This window comes from Elaeis guineensis, chromosome 1, assembly GCF_000442705.2.
Source record: "Elaeis guineensis isolate ETL-2024a chromosome 1, EG11, whole genome shotgun sequence".
NCBI lineage: Eukaryota > Viridiplantae > Streptophyta > Magnoliopsida > Arecales > Arecaceae > Elaeis > Elaeis guineensis.
In genome coordinates this window covers 25,578,118-25,593,998 of record NC_025993.2, presented here as the reverse complement: position 1 = coordinate 25,593,998, position 15,881 = coordinate 25,578,118, and the positions used below count along the sequence as shown (strand labels likewise).

The window sequence follows — 15,881 nt, the reverse complement described above, 5'->3', positions numbered from 1 at the left end:
GCTTCTTCCTAATGATAACTAGCCAAAATTAAATGCTCTGTCTCTTTTTTTTTTGTCTAATTGAATGTAGGAAGGAGTAAGTTTATAGCACTTTTAAATTTCTTCCTATTTCTGTTTTTTGTTCCTCACACTATCCTCTTCAATATTTACTCAATGAAATCTTCTTCTTTCAAAAGTTTTAAAAACCCCAAAACTTAGTTCTCTCCATAAATCCTTTACATTTATTGGCTCAAAAATGTTTTCATTTAATGCTCTAGCCATTCGAAGCAATTTGTCCATATTTTAAAAATTTTGAAAAACTAGCCGTTATTCTATCAGAATTCATTAAGTCAGCTCATCCAACCTTTCAGTTGACTAACCTTTAATATTGAGTCGGCTAAGTGAAATACTGAGATGGCTCAGTAGTAAATGCCAAAAATCTAATGTTCTATCTTATTCTGTCTATCTGAGATCAGATCGGCTCAAATCCTATCTTAGTTGGCTCATCTGAATGCTAAGTTGGCTATCTAATTCTCTAGGTTGACCCAAAAGATTTGTTGATTTATGAGGCTTTCTGTGTTCAACTTCCTCTAAAACTGAGTTGGCTCTTCTTTTTCTTGAGTTGGCTAAGCTCCAAATGTAGTTAGCTACATTGATCACTGGGTCGGCTCAGGAAACTACTGAATTATCAATATTTTTGTCTTTTCTATCAACTAATACTGTGTTGGCTCAGATTCTTATTGGGTTGACTCAGCTATGTGCCAAGTATGCTAAAAGGAGTTTCAGATAGCTTTTCTTAATTCAATTTATTTTTAGGCTATACTTGGCTTCTCAAACTTAATTTATGCTTGTTGAGAGGTACATCTAGACTAGATTTTTTTTTTTAATCTTAAACTTTTTTGCTTCCAATATGAAGGACTTAAGTTTAGATATTTAAATTTTCTTGAGAGTATAGCCTCTTAAGTAAAATGATTAAGCACATTAAAAAAACCTACAATCACTCCCAAGTATATTATTAGTAGATATAATTTATATTTAAATATCTTTGACAACATCAAAATTAATTTTAGGGCTAACAATCTTTCTCTTTTTGATGATGATAAAATTCTTTAAGTACTACCTTTCAAACATTAAAAGAATTTAAAATTTTGACAAGTGTAAACTTCAGACACTCAATAAAGCTCTCCCTTTCTAATGTAGAAAAGGCAAGATTGATAAGATGATTCTAATTTCAAATAAAACCCCCCCTACCATATATAATTAAGCAAATTTTCAAAGTAAGAATATCTTCTTTTTCAATCTTTCTTAATTTCACATCATTTTTCACCATTTTCTCTTTAGTTCTCCCCCTTTTTGTCACAATTCCTCTTGACTTCAATTTTCTTGCTTTTACTCAAAGTTGCTCTTTGTCTCTTCCTTTTTTATGTGATTCTCTTCATAAATCTTTATCTTTATCTCCCCCTTTTTGTCATCATCAAAAAGAAGGGGTAAACAATTATATTTAAAGTCAATGTATATTTATCTTTAAAGTCAATGTATCACATTCAATCATTCAATCATATTCGAACATATTCGAACGTGATAATTTCCACATAAAAATAGATATTCATTGGAAAAAGATAGAGTATAGCATTGAATAACATAAAAGTTTTACATCATTAAAAGTGTTTGCCCTTTATGATAAGAGACATAAACGGGATCAGACGAAATAAACAAAAGATCATCATGTAAGCATGCACTATATGAGTCCTAAGGTCTCGAGTCTAAGGAGGGTGCAGGGTCAGAGGTGGATGGATGATAGGAATTAGATAGCTCAGAAGAGTGCCTATGCTCATCCAAAGCCTTCTTGATAGCAGATTCAATGATGGTGCCCAAGAAGTCCTGAACCCTATAGAAAACATGTTGAACAATATCTTCAATCAGATCTTCTCCCCAATCTGACCAAAGAAAGAGCAGAAGACTATGGCTAAGAGGACAGAATCGAAGAAGTGTTGACTAGATATTCCAAAGGCTCAACTGCAATATCAGTTCGTTCTTCTTCTTCTTCTCTTCCTTCTCCCTTCTTTGTCTACAGATTATCAATTTTGGTATACCCCATTCGCCTTCGGGATTTTTCATTGTATGTATCAAAATATTGCAATTTTTTTACTGGCTCACCTTCCAAGTTTACACTGAATTCTTTGAAAACTAATGTAAGAAGCATATCATAGGAAAGTGCAGGTTTTGCTCTAGATGATGCTTCTTGCATTGCTTTAATCATTAAAGCTAGTAGGTTGTAAAGAAGCTCTTTGATAATGTGATGCATTAGGATCACATTCCTTTCTATAACAAAATTGAAATGACTAATCCTCAGAATGAAATTCTAGCCATCATGTGATACAATAACATCATTTCAACTAACAAACAGCTAGCAAGCATTTTTTTCAAAGTTCACCATATCATCTCTCTCTAAAATAGTTTTGAATCCACTGCATTTGTCCACAATTCTGTCTATTTTAGATGCTGGAGCTTGTAAGATATGCCCAAGTGAAGTAGCATTAAGATGAATCTTCACTCTTTCACTTCTGTCTCAATATTACAAATTCCCCCTTTAATGTTGCCATAAAATTCTTTAACTAAATTTGGGTAAGTCAGAAGATTTAAAGTACACAAAAATTTCCATCCTAGACCTTTTATCTTCCTTCTTATCTCAAATCCCTCAGAGTCTAGGAAACTAAAATCTATGTTTCTCTCGGTAGTTACTGATCTAGATGATAACAGAATTGTTCTACCCGAAGAGTGAGGAATAGGTACTGTCAACTAAGGAGGAGGAGGACTCGATGCCCATGGTGGAGGTACTCGTTGTGGTGCTTCAGACTAAGGTAGAGATGCATCCCTTCTAACTGACATTCCAACACTTGGATCCATTCTTTGCTTTACTCTTCTTTCTTGTTGATCCCATGGGTTTCACTTCGTGAAGGATGGTGCTGGCAGAGCCTCTTCATGCGATAGGCTAGTTGTTTCTTTGGAACCATGAGATCCAATCCCCCAAAAATAGCAAAAAAATGGACAATTGGAGAATTGTTTTGGTGGGGTAAGGATTTTTCGAATGAGATGGTTGAAGAAAAGAGAGGAAACAGTGAAAATGAGATTCTAAGGCATCCGTTAAAAGGTTGGATCCCAACTTTTGAGTTGACTCAGATTATGGATGAGTCAACTCAGATGAGGATTGACTAAGTCTATAGGTTAGCCAGCTTAGTCTAGCATTGAAAAAAAATTTAGAAATTTTGATTTTTGATGAAATGATGCATTCAATCATGCCAATACATAATTCATATGAAAATCAACTATTCGATATTTAAACTCATACATCAACAAGAGCAAATTAAAGGAATCATTCATAGAAATGAATTAAAAACAACTTTGTGAAAAAAAGAATTTACAAGAAAAACAATTTAACTAAATGGATCATAGATTCTTAATTCTTTTCTAATTGTACAAAACTTTTCTTCACTTAGGGATTTTATAACGACATCAGCAATTTGATTATCTATTGATACAAATTCAAGTACAATATTATTATTTTGAACATGATCTCTAATAAATAATATTTAATTTCTATATGTTTAGATCTTGAGTGCTGAATTAGATTTTTAGTTAGATTGATAGTATTTATATTATTACATCTAAATAAAAATTTTACTACAAGTCATACCATAGTCTTCTAGTTGTTGTTTGATCTATAAGAGTTGAGCACAACAACTTGCAGCTGTAATATATTTAGCTTCAGCTGTAGACAATGCCACTAAATTTTATTTCTGACAGAATCATGATATTAAATTAACATCTAAAAATTGATATATGTCACTTATACTTTTTCTATCTAATTTGCATCCGATAAAATTAGCATTTGAATAACCAATTAAATCTAAAGAAGATTATTTTGAAAATCATAAACCAGCATTTTGAGTATCAATTAGATATCTAAAGATTCTTTCAATAGCCATTACATGTGATTTTTTTGGATTTGATTGATAATGAGTACATATACAAATACTAAATATAATATCAGATCTACTAGTAATTAAGTAAAAAAATGATCCAATCATACCTCTATATAACTTAGGATCTGTTGTTTTATCCTTTAAATCTTGGTGAAGCTTACAATTTGATCTCATAAAGGTATCGATATCTTTAACATTCTCCATACCAAATTTTTTTAGAATTTTCTTAACTTGTATATTTATTTTGATTTATGAAGATCCCCTCATTTATTTACTTGATTTAGAGTCTGAGAAAAAAAAATTAGTTCACCCATCATGCTCATTTTGAACTCTTCTTGCATTAATTTGGTACATTCTTCATATAAAAATTTATTAGTAGCACCAAATATTATGTCATTTATGTAAATTTGAACTATTAAAAGATCATTAAATTTTCTTTTGGTAAAAATAGTTGTGTCTATGTTTCTTTTTTTAAAATTATTTTTAAGTAAAAATCTACTTAAAATATCATATTCTTAATACTTATTTTAAACCATATAATGCTTTGTTTAACTTTAAAATATGATTTAGAAATTCATGATTTTCAAAATCAAGAGGCTATTCCACATAAACCTTCTCTGTAATATATCTATTTAAGAAAGTACTCTTTATATCCATTTGAAAAAATTTAAAATCCATTAAACATGCAAATGCTAAAAGCAATTTAATAGCCCCAAGTATAGCAACTGGTATAAAAGTTTCAACAAAATCAATTTTTTCTTCTTAATTGTAACCTTTTGCAATCAATCTAACCTTGTTTCTAATTACATTGCCTTTCTCATCCAGTTTAGTTTTGAAAACTCATTTTGTTCCAATTATAGGAATGCTTTTAGGTCTTTCCACTAAATTTCATATATTATTTCTTTCAAATTTGTTAATTTTTTCTTGCATAGCCATAATCCAATTATTATCCTTTTCAGCTTCAAAAATAGGTTTAGATTCAATATGAGAGATAAATGCAAAGTGATTTAATATATCTCTAATTGAAGCTCTAGTTTTAATACTTTGAGATAGATCATCTATGATAAGTTCTCTTGGTGACTATGAGCATACCTCCATTCTTTTGACAAGTATGTGTGCCTTGATGATTTGATAAAGGAAGCTTTTCCATCTCCTCAATTTCATCTTCTTCATCTTTCTCCTTATCTTCTTCAACTTGTGAAAGAGGATTTTTCAAGATCATTTCTTTTATTTTCTTTTCAAGATTACCTACATCATCATTTATATATACTTCTCTTGATTTAAAAATGCTAGTTTCATCAAAAATAATGTGAATTGATTCTTCTACAACTAGTTTTCTTTTATTAAACACTATATATGCTTTGCTAGATGATGAATATTCAAGAAAAATACTTTCATTAGATTTTGCATCAAACTTATCTAATCTATATTGACCATTTATCAAAATAAAATAGCAACAACCAAAAATTTTAAAGTAAAAAATGTTTGGTTTCTTTTCTTTATAAAGCTCATAGGGTTTTCTTTAAATTTGGTCGAATCAATACTTGGTTAAACAAATGGCATGCAGTATTAATAGTTTGTATCCAAAAATATTTTGGTAAGTTACTTTCACAAAGCATGGTTCGTCCTATCTCTCGCAAAGTCTTATTCTTTCTTTCTACTACCTTATTTCATTGATATATCTTAGGGGCTAAAAAATTATAGTCAACTCCATTTTCAAAGCAAAAGTTTTCAAAATCATGATTTTTAAATACTGTGCCATGATTACTTCTAATTTTCAAAAAATTACAAGCTTTCTCACTTGTTATTTTCTTAAAGATTTTTACAAACAACTCAAAAGCTTCATCCTTATGAGTAAGAAACAAAATCCATGTATAATGAGAAAAATCATCAATTATAATAAAATTAAAATATTTACCACCAAGACTAGTAGTCTTAATAGGTCCAAATAAATTCATGTCAAAAAATTTTAATGGCTTAGAATTTGAAATCATATTTTAAGATTTGAATAAAGATCTAATTTACTTACCTAATTGACATGCATTACAAACTTTATCATTTTCAAAATTAATTTTAGGTAAATCTCTAATCTAATTTTTTTTATTAATCTAACAATAGAGTCCATACTTACATGTCCTAGTCTACTATGTCAAATTTAACTACTTTTATTAATTTTAGCATTTAGAGCAACTAGACACTCAATGTTATCCTTGCTAAGATCATCAAGATCTTTCAAGTAAATATTTCTATATCTCTTTCCTATGAATTTAATCTATTATCAGTGAAACTAGTTATAATGCAATAAAATGATTTAAATAAAATATTAAAATTTTTATTATATAATTGATTGGTGCTAAGAAGGTTATGCATTAAGCCATCAACAAGCCACACATTCTCAATAAAAGTAGCAGGAGTGATCTTGATATTATCAAGACTAATTATTTTACCTTTACAATTATCTTCAAAAGTAACAACTCTACCATCTTTTGCTTTAAGAGAGATCAATTGAGATTTATCTTCCATTATTTATCTTGAATATCATCTCTCAAGATACCACTTTCTTGTTGACCCATGAGATTCTAAGCACATCTGCAAATATATTATCAAGCCTATTTAGGTATCCAAGCTAACTTAGAGCTATTGAAGTTAGCTTGAACGGATCCTTTTAGAACTCAAATTTATTTAATTTTAACTCTTTTAGATTTAACATTATTTAGTTTATTGAGATTATAATCCATAGTTCTATGACCTATTTTATTATACCTAAAACATCTAAATGTAGATTTTTCAAAAGACAGTCTAACGAAGATATTTTTCAAAAATCTTTATCTACTTAAGGTATGATATCCTAATCTAGTTTTATCAAAAATATTTTCTTTTTTTTGATAATATTTGAAGATTTTGAGAATTTAATGTGAATTTATCTACAATATATTTCAATTTATCAACTTCCTTTTGCAAAATGTTATTCTTTTCAATTAAATTAGTTTGTTCTTTCAAAAGATTTTCTTTTTCTTTTTGAAACTTTTTTTTCTTCCATCAATGAAAGATTCAACTTTCTAAGTTTCTTATTTTTTAAGAAAATTCTTTTAAAATCAATAAGTAACTCATTAAAGGCACCATATAATTCTTCAAAAGTAAACTTATTTGAAATATTTTCAGTTACATCATCCTCAAGAGTTATGAGGAAGAAATTTACTTTTTCTTCTTTTGATCATTCCTCTTCTTCTGAATTTGAATCCTCATCATTGCTCTAAGTAGCCACATTGCTTTCTTCCTAAATTTTCTTGAGCTCTTTCTAAGTAGAGGGCAATTAGATATGAAATGTCCAAACTTCTTATACTCATAACAAATAGATGGTTGCTCTCTCTCTTTCTTCTTTTCTTTTTCTTTTTCTTGGCTTTCTTCCCCTCTTTTATATCCTTTCTTCTTGGGGATGAATTTCTTCCTTCTCATAAATCTCTTAAATCTTTTAGTAATCGTCACCATTCCATCATCATTTTCTGATTCTTTAGAAGAGTCACTTTTTCATTCTTCCATGCACTACAATAGAAAGGACTATTTGTGATGCAAAAAAAGCATCGCAAATACTTATTTGCGATGAAAATTTTATCGCTAATACTACATCGCTAAAAATATAATTGCATATATTATTTTGTGATGTAAAATAAATTTCATTGCTAATAACATATTTTTTACAATAAAAAAATCTGCATCGCAAAAAAAATTTTTATTTTTAAATTATTTATGATGAAAAAATTTTCATCACAAATATAGTCTTTTACAATGAAAATATATTTTCATCATAAATAAGATTAATTATCATAAAAATTTTTCTTCAATCTTATTTATGATGAAAATTTTTTATCATCAATAATTTAATAAAAAAATTTAATATTTTTAGAAAATAAAATAAATTATTTTTTATGACTAAAAATTTTTATCATCAATATTTTCATCACAAAAAATACTATTGGTGATAAAAAAATTATGTAGTAAATAATTTTAAAAATGATATTTAAATTTTAAAAAATTATTTATGATGGATAATTTTCATCGTAAATAATCTTATTTGCAACATATTTTTTATCATAAATAATTTTGTTGCTAATTAAAATATAATATTTTTTAAAAAATAATTTATAAATATATATTTTTAATGTTTATATTTATAATCTATAAAATAAAAATAAAAAATAAGAGATCAAAAAATAAATTTGATCATTTCATTATATTAAAAATAAATTTATTAATTACAAGAGATCCAAAATAAAAATATAAAAATATAAAAATAAGCCACTAGCCGTCAAGCACCAGTATCTGGAGAAAGAGAGCAAGTGGAGGAGCTCGGACTGACCTGCTACTGCCTCATCAGCTCCATCATCTGCTCCATCTGTACTATCTGCTCTATCATCTACCTCATCAGCTGTCGATTCTCATCAATACACTATCGATCCTCATCAACCCATTATCGATCCTCAGTAGTTTGTCTCTGTGTCTCCATCAGTCGGACATTGTAGGCAGCATGGACATCAGTTCGAGACGAGCGTGAGGATGGAGAAGCTCTGATCCCATATCCTAGCCTCCTAACATAACAGGATCTCGTACCAAGCACCTAATCACGGATCTGATCATCTATGGGTGTGGTCGAGCCCTCAGGGATAGGTTGGGATCTAATCTCTATCATACGATCTTAAAAATTAAAGTTATAAGTATTTTATGTTTGTATTGAAAATCAAAATATCAATAAAAAAATTAGTTGAAAAAATTTATATAAAGCTCCTGGCTCCCCATCGTCCACTCCCCTGACCATCGCTGGTGGGTTCGCTGGTAGATCTCAATCCTACCAGAAAGCTCGCCACTCTCTACATCTCTCTGTAATTTAAAAATAATTAATAAAAAAATTTTAAATAGTTAAAAAGTTAAAATATGCTAAATAGAAATTACTTACTATTTGCTCTATATAACGAGCGAATAGCTTTGAACCCCCACAATGTGTGACGGTCTGTCTCATCCAATTGGTGGTATTTTGGGCACATCGATCATGTACAGTTAACAATCAAGTTAGTAAGTAACTAACTAAATTTAAGAATAAATAATTTAATTATTAAACTCAAAAAAGATTGGATGCTTAACCTGATATGCCGGGTCCTCATACTTGTGGCATATGACAGTCCAGTCCTCGATACTGATGCTGTCATATGGCCACTACCATACTGCCTCCACTCCCTGATCTCGCATAACATCATACCGATGGTGGTGAATGCGATGTCGGTAACCTTTAAAATGCAAGCATAGGTGATCATCCATAGCTCACTGCACGTAGTCGTGCTAAAAATCAACAATATCAAAAATAGCCTATCAATAACAAATATTATTAGAATACATAAATAATTAAATATTTCACTAAATATTATTTTACATATAAGTAGCTATAGAAGACCTCCCTCTAGGCTAGTATAAAGTGATGCCAATCAAAGAGTGTCACAAGGGCATAGCTGCGGCATATGATACCGAGCTCAGTCCGCCATGGCTAGAATCATCCTCTGATGGGTATGGTGTAACCGGACGAAATCTCGATTTGGATATGCTGTCCCTCATGCTCGCATCTCCAACACTCCAGGATGAAATTCTTCAATAGATCTCGCCCTCATCTCACCACCTGTACCGAATGATCTGAAACAATAATGAATAAATCATTGAAAATACAGCAATCTATAAACCTAACAGATACAATTAAAATCAAATTTTATTATGTAAAAAATATTAAAATACCACTCAAACCTACCTCTGCAGTAGCCTCTGGTGGCTCTGATGGTGTGGCAGTGGAAATGGGAGAAGGCTCATCCTCAGAAGGAGGCTGAGAACTTTGACGTGGTCGTCTCCCTCCTGCACCATACCTGTAATACTTAAACCATGCATATAACTATCTTGACATATAAATGAATGTAACAATGAATAATAATAGTGAAAAATACATAAATATCAATGAATAGAATTGTATTGCATACCATTATTATAAGAAAAGATTCAACAAAGAATATAGATCTACTCATCAATCCATATCCTCCTCGATTTGTAGGTCCTCCTCCGAATCACAATAATCGACTAATGTATTATCTTCTATCTTATCATCATTTATGAACTAATCATTACCCTCCAAATCATCAAGATTAAATACAAAATCAGCTTCAACTTCGTTGGATGACAGATCGATCCTATTCAAAGGATAAGTTCTTCGTTAACAAAGAGCTCGGTCAATGTTTGTTCTTCCTTTTGAAATGCTTCCTCTTCATATAGATCTGAATTTTTATCCATCTTTAGTCAGGTTGGTATATCATATACATCTCTAGGTATTATTCTTTGTATGACATACCAATTACCTCGATACTTCGAATCTTTCAAATATATTACTTGTTTCACTTAAGTTGCTAATATATACGGCTCATTTTGATATTATGTTCGTACAAAAGTTATACTGGTAAAGTGTGGATCGTTATGAACACCAATCATCTTATTGCTAATATGCCACCATTCATACTGAAACAAGAATACCAAATTATTGGATCCATACTTCAGTTCTATGATATCTATTAATACACCAAAATATTCAATCTCCTCTTCTCCTTCATATCCTATCATAGCAATCTCACTATTCTGGGTCCGTCTTTGCATTTCAAACTCTCTCATATAAAATCTCATTCCTCCAATGATACAGAATGCATAGTGGTTAATCCTTCAATCGGGGCCATATGCTAAATCACATAACTCATTGATCGCACCCTTTTCTTTATTGAAATGCTTAAATTTTATCCATAATATAATATAAAAAATTATGTTAGTTGAAATAATTAATTTTATAATTATGAAAATATAATGTAATACTTATGGAACTTATAAGATCTCAAAATTATTTTACAAATTTTTTTCTATGTTGATCATCAACATCTATATTATTCTCTCTGAAAAGTATCCTCTTGTGCTCACGAGAACAAGTCATAATTTTTAATTTTACATCGACATGAAAAAATTAGTTAGAATACTAAAAAGTATGCTAAAATGATACTTACTCAATGAAATCTTTAATTTCTTTATAATTATTTAGAACATAGAAGTATGTCATGGATAGCTCATTCACATCCATAAACTCATATCTTCTTTCACCCATGGGTCGAATCCTTTATTTTAATATGGATAGTGTTAGCTCATCGTCACCCCATTCACAATCTACGTTACAATTTGCATGATTGAATCTTATTTCGATATCATCAAAATACATCGAGCAGAATGTGACACACTCAATAGCTATGTATGCTTCCGCTATAGACCCTTCAGACCATGTCTTATTGCGCATATACTTTTTCAAGGTATACAAAATCTAAAAATAAAAATAAATTTAAATTTAACTAATACATTTACATCTTATAACTGATATGACAAAAGGATTACAATTTCTTTATCTTTTAATAAGATACATCCACTGATAATATATCGGTCCGACTAAAAGAGCTTTTTTTGGGAGATGAACAGCCAGATGCACCATAACATCAAAAAATGATGGTGGAAAGATTTTTTCTAACTTACAAAAAATGAGCATAATATCATTCTCAAACTTCTTAAGTTAATCTTCAATTTTCGACAGCACAGTCTTGGAAGAGCCATTCACAGAGTCCATTTTGGGGACCCTATGACTGACTCTTGAACGGAAGTCTAAGGTTACATCAATGCATGCATTAAATCACTACTATGCATCTCTCTATGGAAATAGAGAGATGAAGCCGAATCTAACTTGGATCCCAACCTAAATTCGGATCAGATCCCGATCTGGATCCCAACTTAGATCCAAATCCCAACTTGGAGATCGACCTAGATTCTGACCGAATCTGATCTGAATCATGATCCGAATCCAGACTGGATTCCAACCCAGATCCCAGACCGGATCTTGACTCAGATCCCGACCTCGATCCAACCCAGATCATGATCCAAATCCAAACCAGATCTCGATCTGGATTCTAGATCGAACATTTCAAATGCATTAAAAATTCACTAAAGGATTTGACTAATCCTAGTTAAAACATTAAATCACAATCACAATATTTTATATGCATTAAATTATAAAAAAATATGTATTAAATTATAACAAGCAAAAAAATATGTATTAAATTATAACAAAAAAATATTTTATTATTAATCAAATAATAAAATATTTGATTAATATTTTATTATTTTTTCTCTTTTTTTTTCCTCGTTTCTCCCTTCCCTTCCTCCCTCCCCGACCCGACCGACCTTCCTCCGTCGGCAGCCGACCCGCACCTAACCCCCTCTGACACACCACCCACGGCCTCGCCTCGCCTGTCGTGCCACCCCCTCTGCCCTCCGACCCCCCCACCTTCGTGCCGCCCCCAGCTGCCCATCCCAACCCCACGAAACCCCCTCTATCTTCCGACCCCCCACAACACCCTCCGCCCTCCAGCCACCCGACCCCACAACCCCCCACGCCACCGTCCCCCAAACCCCACGGCACCCGAACCTCCTCGAGCTGCCACTGTCCCCCTAACCCCCGACTCCTACACTCGCACCCCATCATTACCGGATGGATCCTCGTGACCCACCCCCCCTCCTTCCTCCCTGAACCCCCTCCCTACCCCCTCCCCCCACCAGTGACTCCATGCTTTGGCGGCCACCAGCATGTGCCGGCCGGCGGGGGCGCCGGGACGCCGCTCGTTGGTGGCCCGATCAACCAAAAACAAAATAGGCTAGTGGTGGGTGGAAAGCAATGGTGGATCATACCTAAAGGGGAAGAGGAGCACCGGTGACAGCGGAAAGTGATGGCAGAGCTTGAAAAAGTGATGGCAGAGCTTGAGAAAGCGATGGCAGAGCCGATCGATGGAAGCCCGAGAGTGGGGGAGGTCAAGAGGAAATGTGAAAACCCAAAACATGTGCAGACGAAAGTGACAGGAAAACCCTACTATTTATTCAACTTTTAGCGATGCAAATCATTTTCCATCGCTAATAATCATTTATTTGCGATGAAATATCAATTTTCATCGCTAATAATTTTCATCAAAAAAATAAATTTTTTCATCTAAAATTTTTTCTCCAAAAAATGAATAAAAAAATTTTAAAAATAATTTATGATGTAATATTAATTTATGTCACTAATAATTATTATTAGCAACAGAAAGAGTTATTCTGTCACTAATAATTTTCATCAAAAAATAAATTTTTCTCTAAAATTTTTCTCTCAAAAAAATAATAAAAAATTTGAAAAATTATTTGCAATGAAATTTTAATTTGTGTCATCATGATGGAAAGGATTATTCCATCGCTAGTAATTATCATCAAAAAATAAATTATTTTCTCTAAATTTTTTTCTTTAAAAAATATTAATAAAAAAATTTAAAAAAATTATTTATGATGAAAAATAATTGAATTATTTTATGATTAATTTTTTGATAATAAATTTTTTTATATTTTATAATCAAAAAATTAGTCATAAATATATTTTATAATTAAATATAATTTTTTTCTATTTTTCTCTGAATATGATATAATTTTAGAATTTAAAATCCATCTTTACATTTATTATCTAAATAATTATTGTTAAAATATTATCACAAAAGATCATCTCGATCCGATAGCTGTAGTTACGTCGATCAATAAAATTTAATTTTGATGATCACGAACGACCGCATGATGTTCTGATAGATAAAGATCCTGATAGATCCAAAAACTTACAATGATAATCTTGATGATATTTGTAAAGCACTATCAAAATTTTACTTCAATCAGATGTCATTATCATGATCAATTTAGCACAGGATGATTTAGACTGTTAAATAAAAATAAATGATTAAAAGGCTAAACAACGTTTGATTATAAGGTGATTTTTTTATATAAATAATCTTTGCTACTACTTTGATCGTTTGTATGGTGATGACTATAAAATTCAAACCGCACATATATAAACCATCCAAAACTATATATCTCTTAATACACATTCTTAAAGTCCTTAAGCAGTTATACTTATGCCTTTATAAGATCTACTTAATATGGATGGTTCATATATACGAGGTTTGAATTTTACGATCACCACCATATAGATGATTAAAGTAGTAGCAAAGATTATTTATCTAAAAAATTACTTTATAATCGGATGCCGTTTAACCTTTTGATCATTCATTTTTTATTTAACAGTCTAAATCATCCCATATCAAATTATCAAGATAATGATGTCTGATTGAAGTAAAATTTTGATAGTATACTATAAATATCACTGAGATTATCATTGAAAGTTTTTGGATCCATCGATAATCTCTATCTATCAGATCATCATGCGATCATTCATGACCGTCGAAATTAAATTTTATTGATCGACATAGCTATGACTACTGGATCGAAGTAATCTTTTGTGATGATACTGTAATAATAATTATTTAGATAATGAATGGTGAAGGTAGACTTTAAATTTTAAAATTATATCATATTCAAAAAAAATAAAAAAAAATTATATTCGATTGTAAAATATATTTATGATTGATTTTTTGATTATAAAATATAGAAAAATTTATGACCAAAAAATTGATCATAAAATACTTGAATTATTTTTCATCATCGATAATTTTTTTGATTTTTTTATTAATTTTTTAAGAGTGAAAAACTTTAGAGGGAGAAAATTTTATTTTTTTATGAGAATTATTAGTGATGGAATAACCTTTTCCATTGCTAATAATTATTATTAGTGAAATAAATTAAAATGTCAACATAAATAATTTTTATTAAATTTTATTAATTATTCTAGAGTGAAAATTTTAAAAAAAAAAAATTTAATTTTTGGCAAAAATTATTAGCGATGGAATAAACTTTTCCATCGCTAATAATCATTATTAGCAATGTAAACTAAAATTTATCATAAATAATTTTTATAAATTTTTATATTAATTTTTTTAGAGAAAAAATTTTAGAGTAAAATTTATTTTTTGATAGAAATTATTAAATTCACTAATTATTTATGATGAAAAATTTATGTCACAAATAATAAAGTATTTATGAAATAAAAATAATTTTTGTCATTAATACTCAAGTATTTACAATGGATATTTTCATTACAAATAAGCTAGTATTTATTTATTTTTAAAAATTCTTATTTTTCATTGATTATTTTTGATAAAAAATATTCATCATAAATAATCAATATTTATGACAAAATTTAAATTTGTGACATAAATAATTTATTATTTACGATGCAAATATTCAGCTATAAGCATTTATGTAGTTTTAAAAATTCTAATTTTTCACTGACTATTTGCGATGGAATAGTTTTATCATAAATAATAAATTATTTATGATACAACTTATTATTTCATCATAAATACTTAATTATTTATGATGTAAATTTTTTATTACAAATAATCTAGCATTTATTTAGTTTTAAAAATTTTAATTTTTTTATCGACTATTTATGATAGAATTATTATGTCACAAATAACATATTATTTATGATGCATATTATTTTTATGTCATTAATATTTTATTATTTATGATGCAAATTATCCATCATAAATAATCTAATATTTATTTATTTTTAAAAAATTTATATTTTTTATCGATTATTTATGATAAAAATTTATATTATAAATAATTTTTATTTATGATGTAAATATAATTTTTATAGTAAATACTTAATTATTTATGATGCAAAATTTCTCATAAATAATTTGGTATTTATTTATTTTTAAAAAATTCATATTTTTTATCAATTATTTGTGACAAAAAATTTACATTATAAAAAATTTTTATTTGTGATGTAAATATAATTTTCATCATAAATACTTAATTATTTATGACATAAAATTTTCATCATAAATAATTTGATATTTTTATTTATTTTTAAAAATTTATATTTTTCATCGATTATTT

The 15,881-nt window shown here is 29.3% G+C and overlaps 1 protein-coding gene across 1 annotated transcript in view; it reads left to right on the top strand.

The window, feature by feature from the left end:
* Positions 1–15,881, top strand: part of LOC105033058 (probable LRR receptor-like serine/threonine-protein kinase At1g05700) — an 88,314-nt gene that overhangs the window by 58,856 nt on the left and 13,577 nt on the right.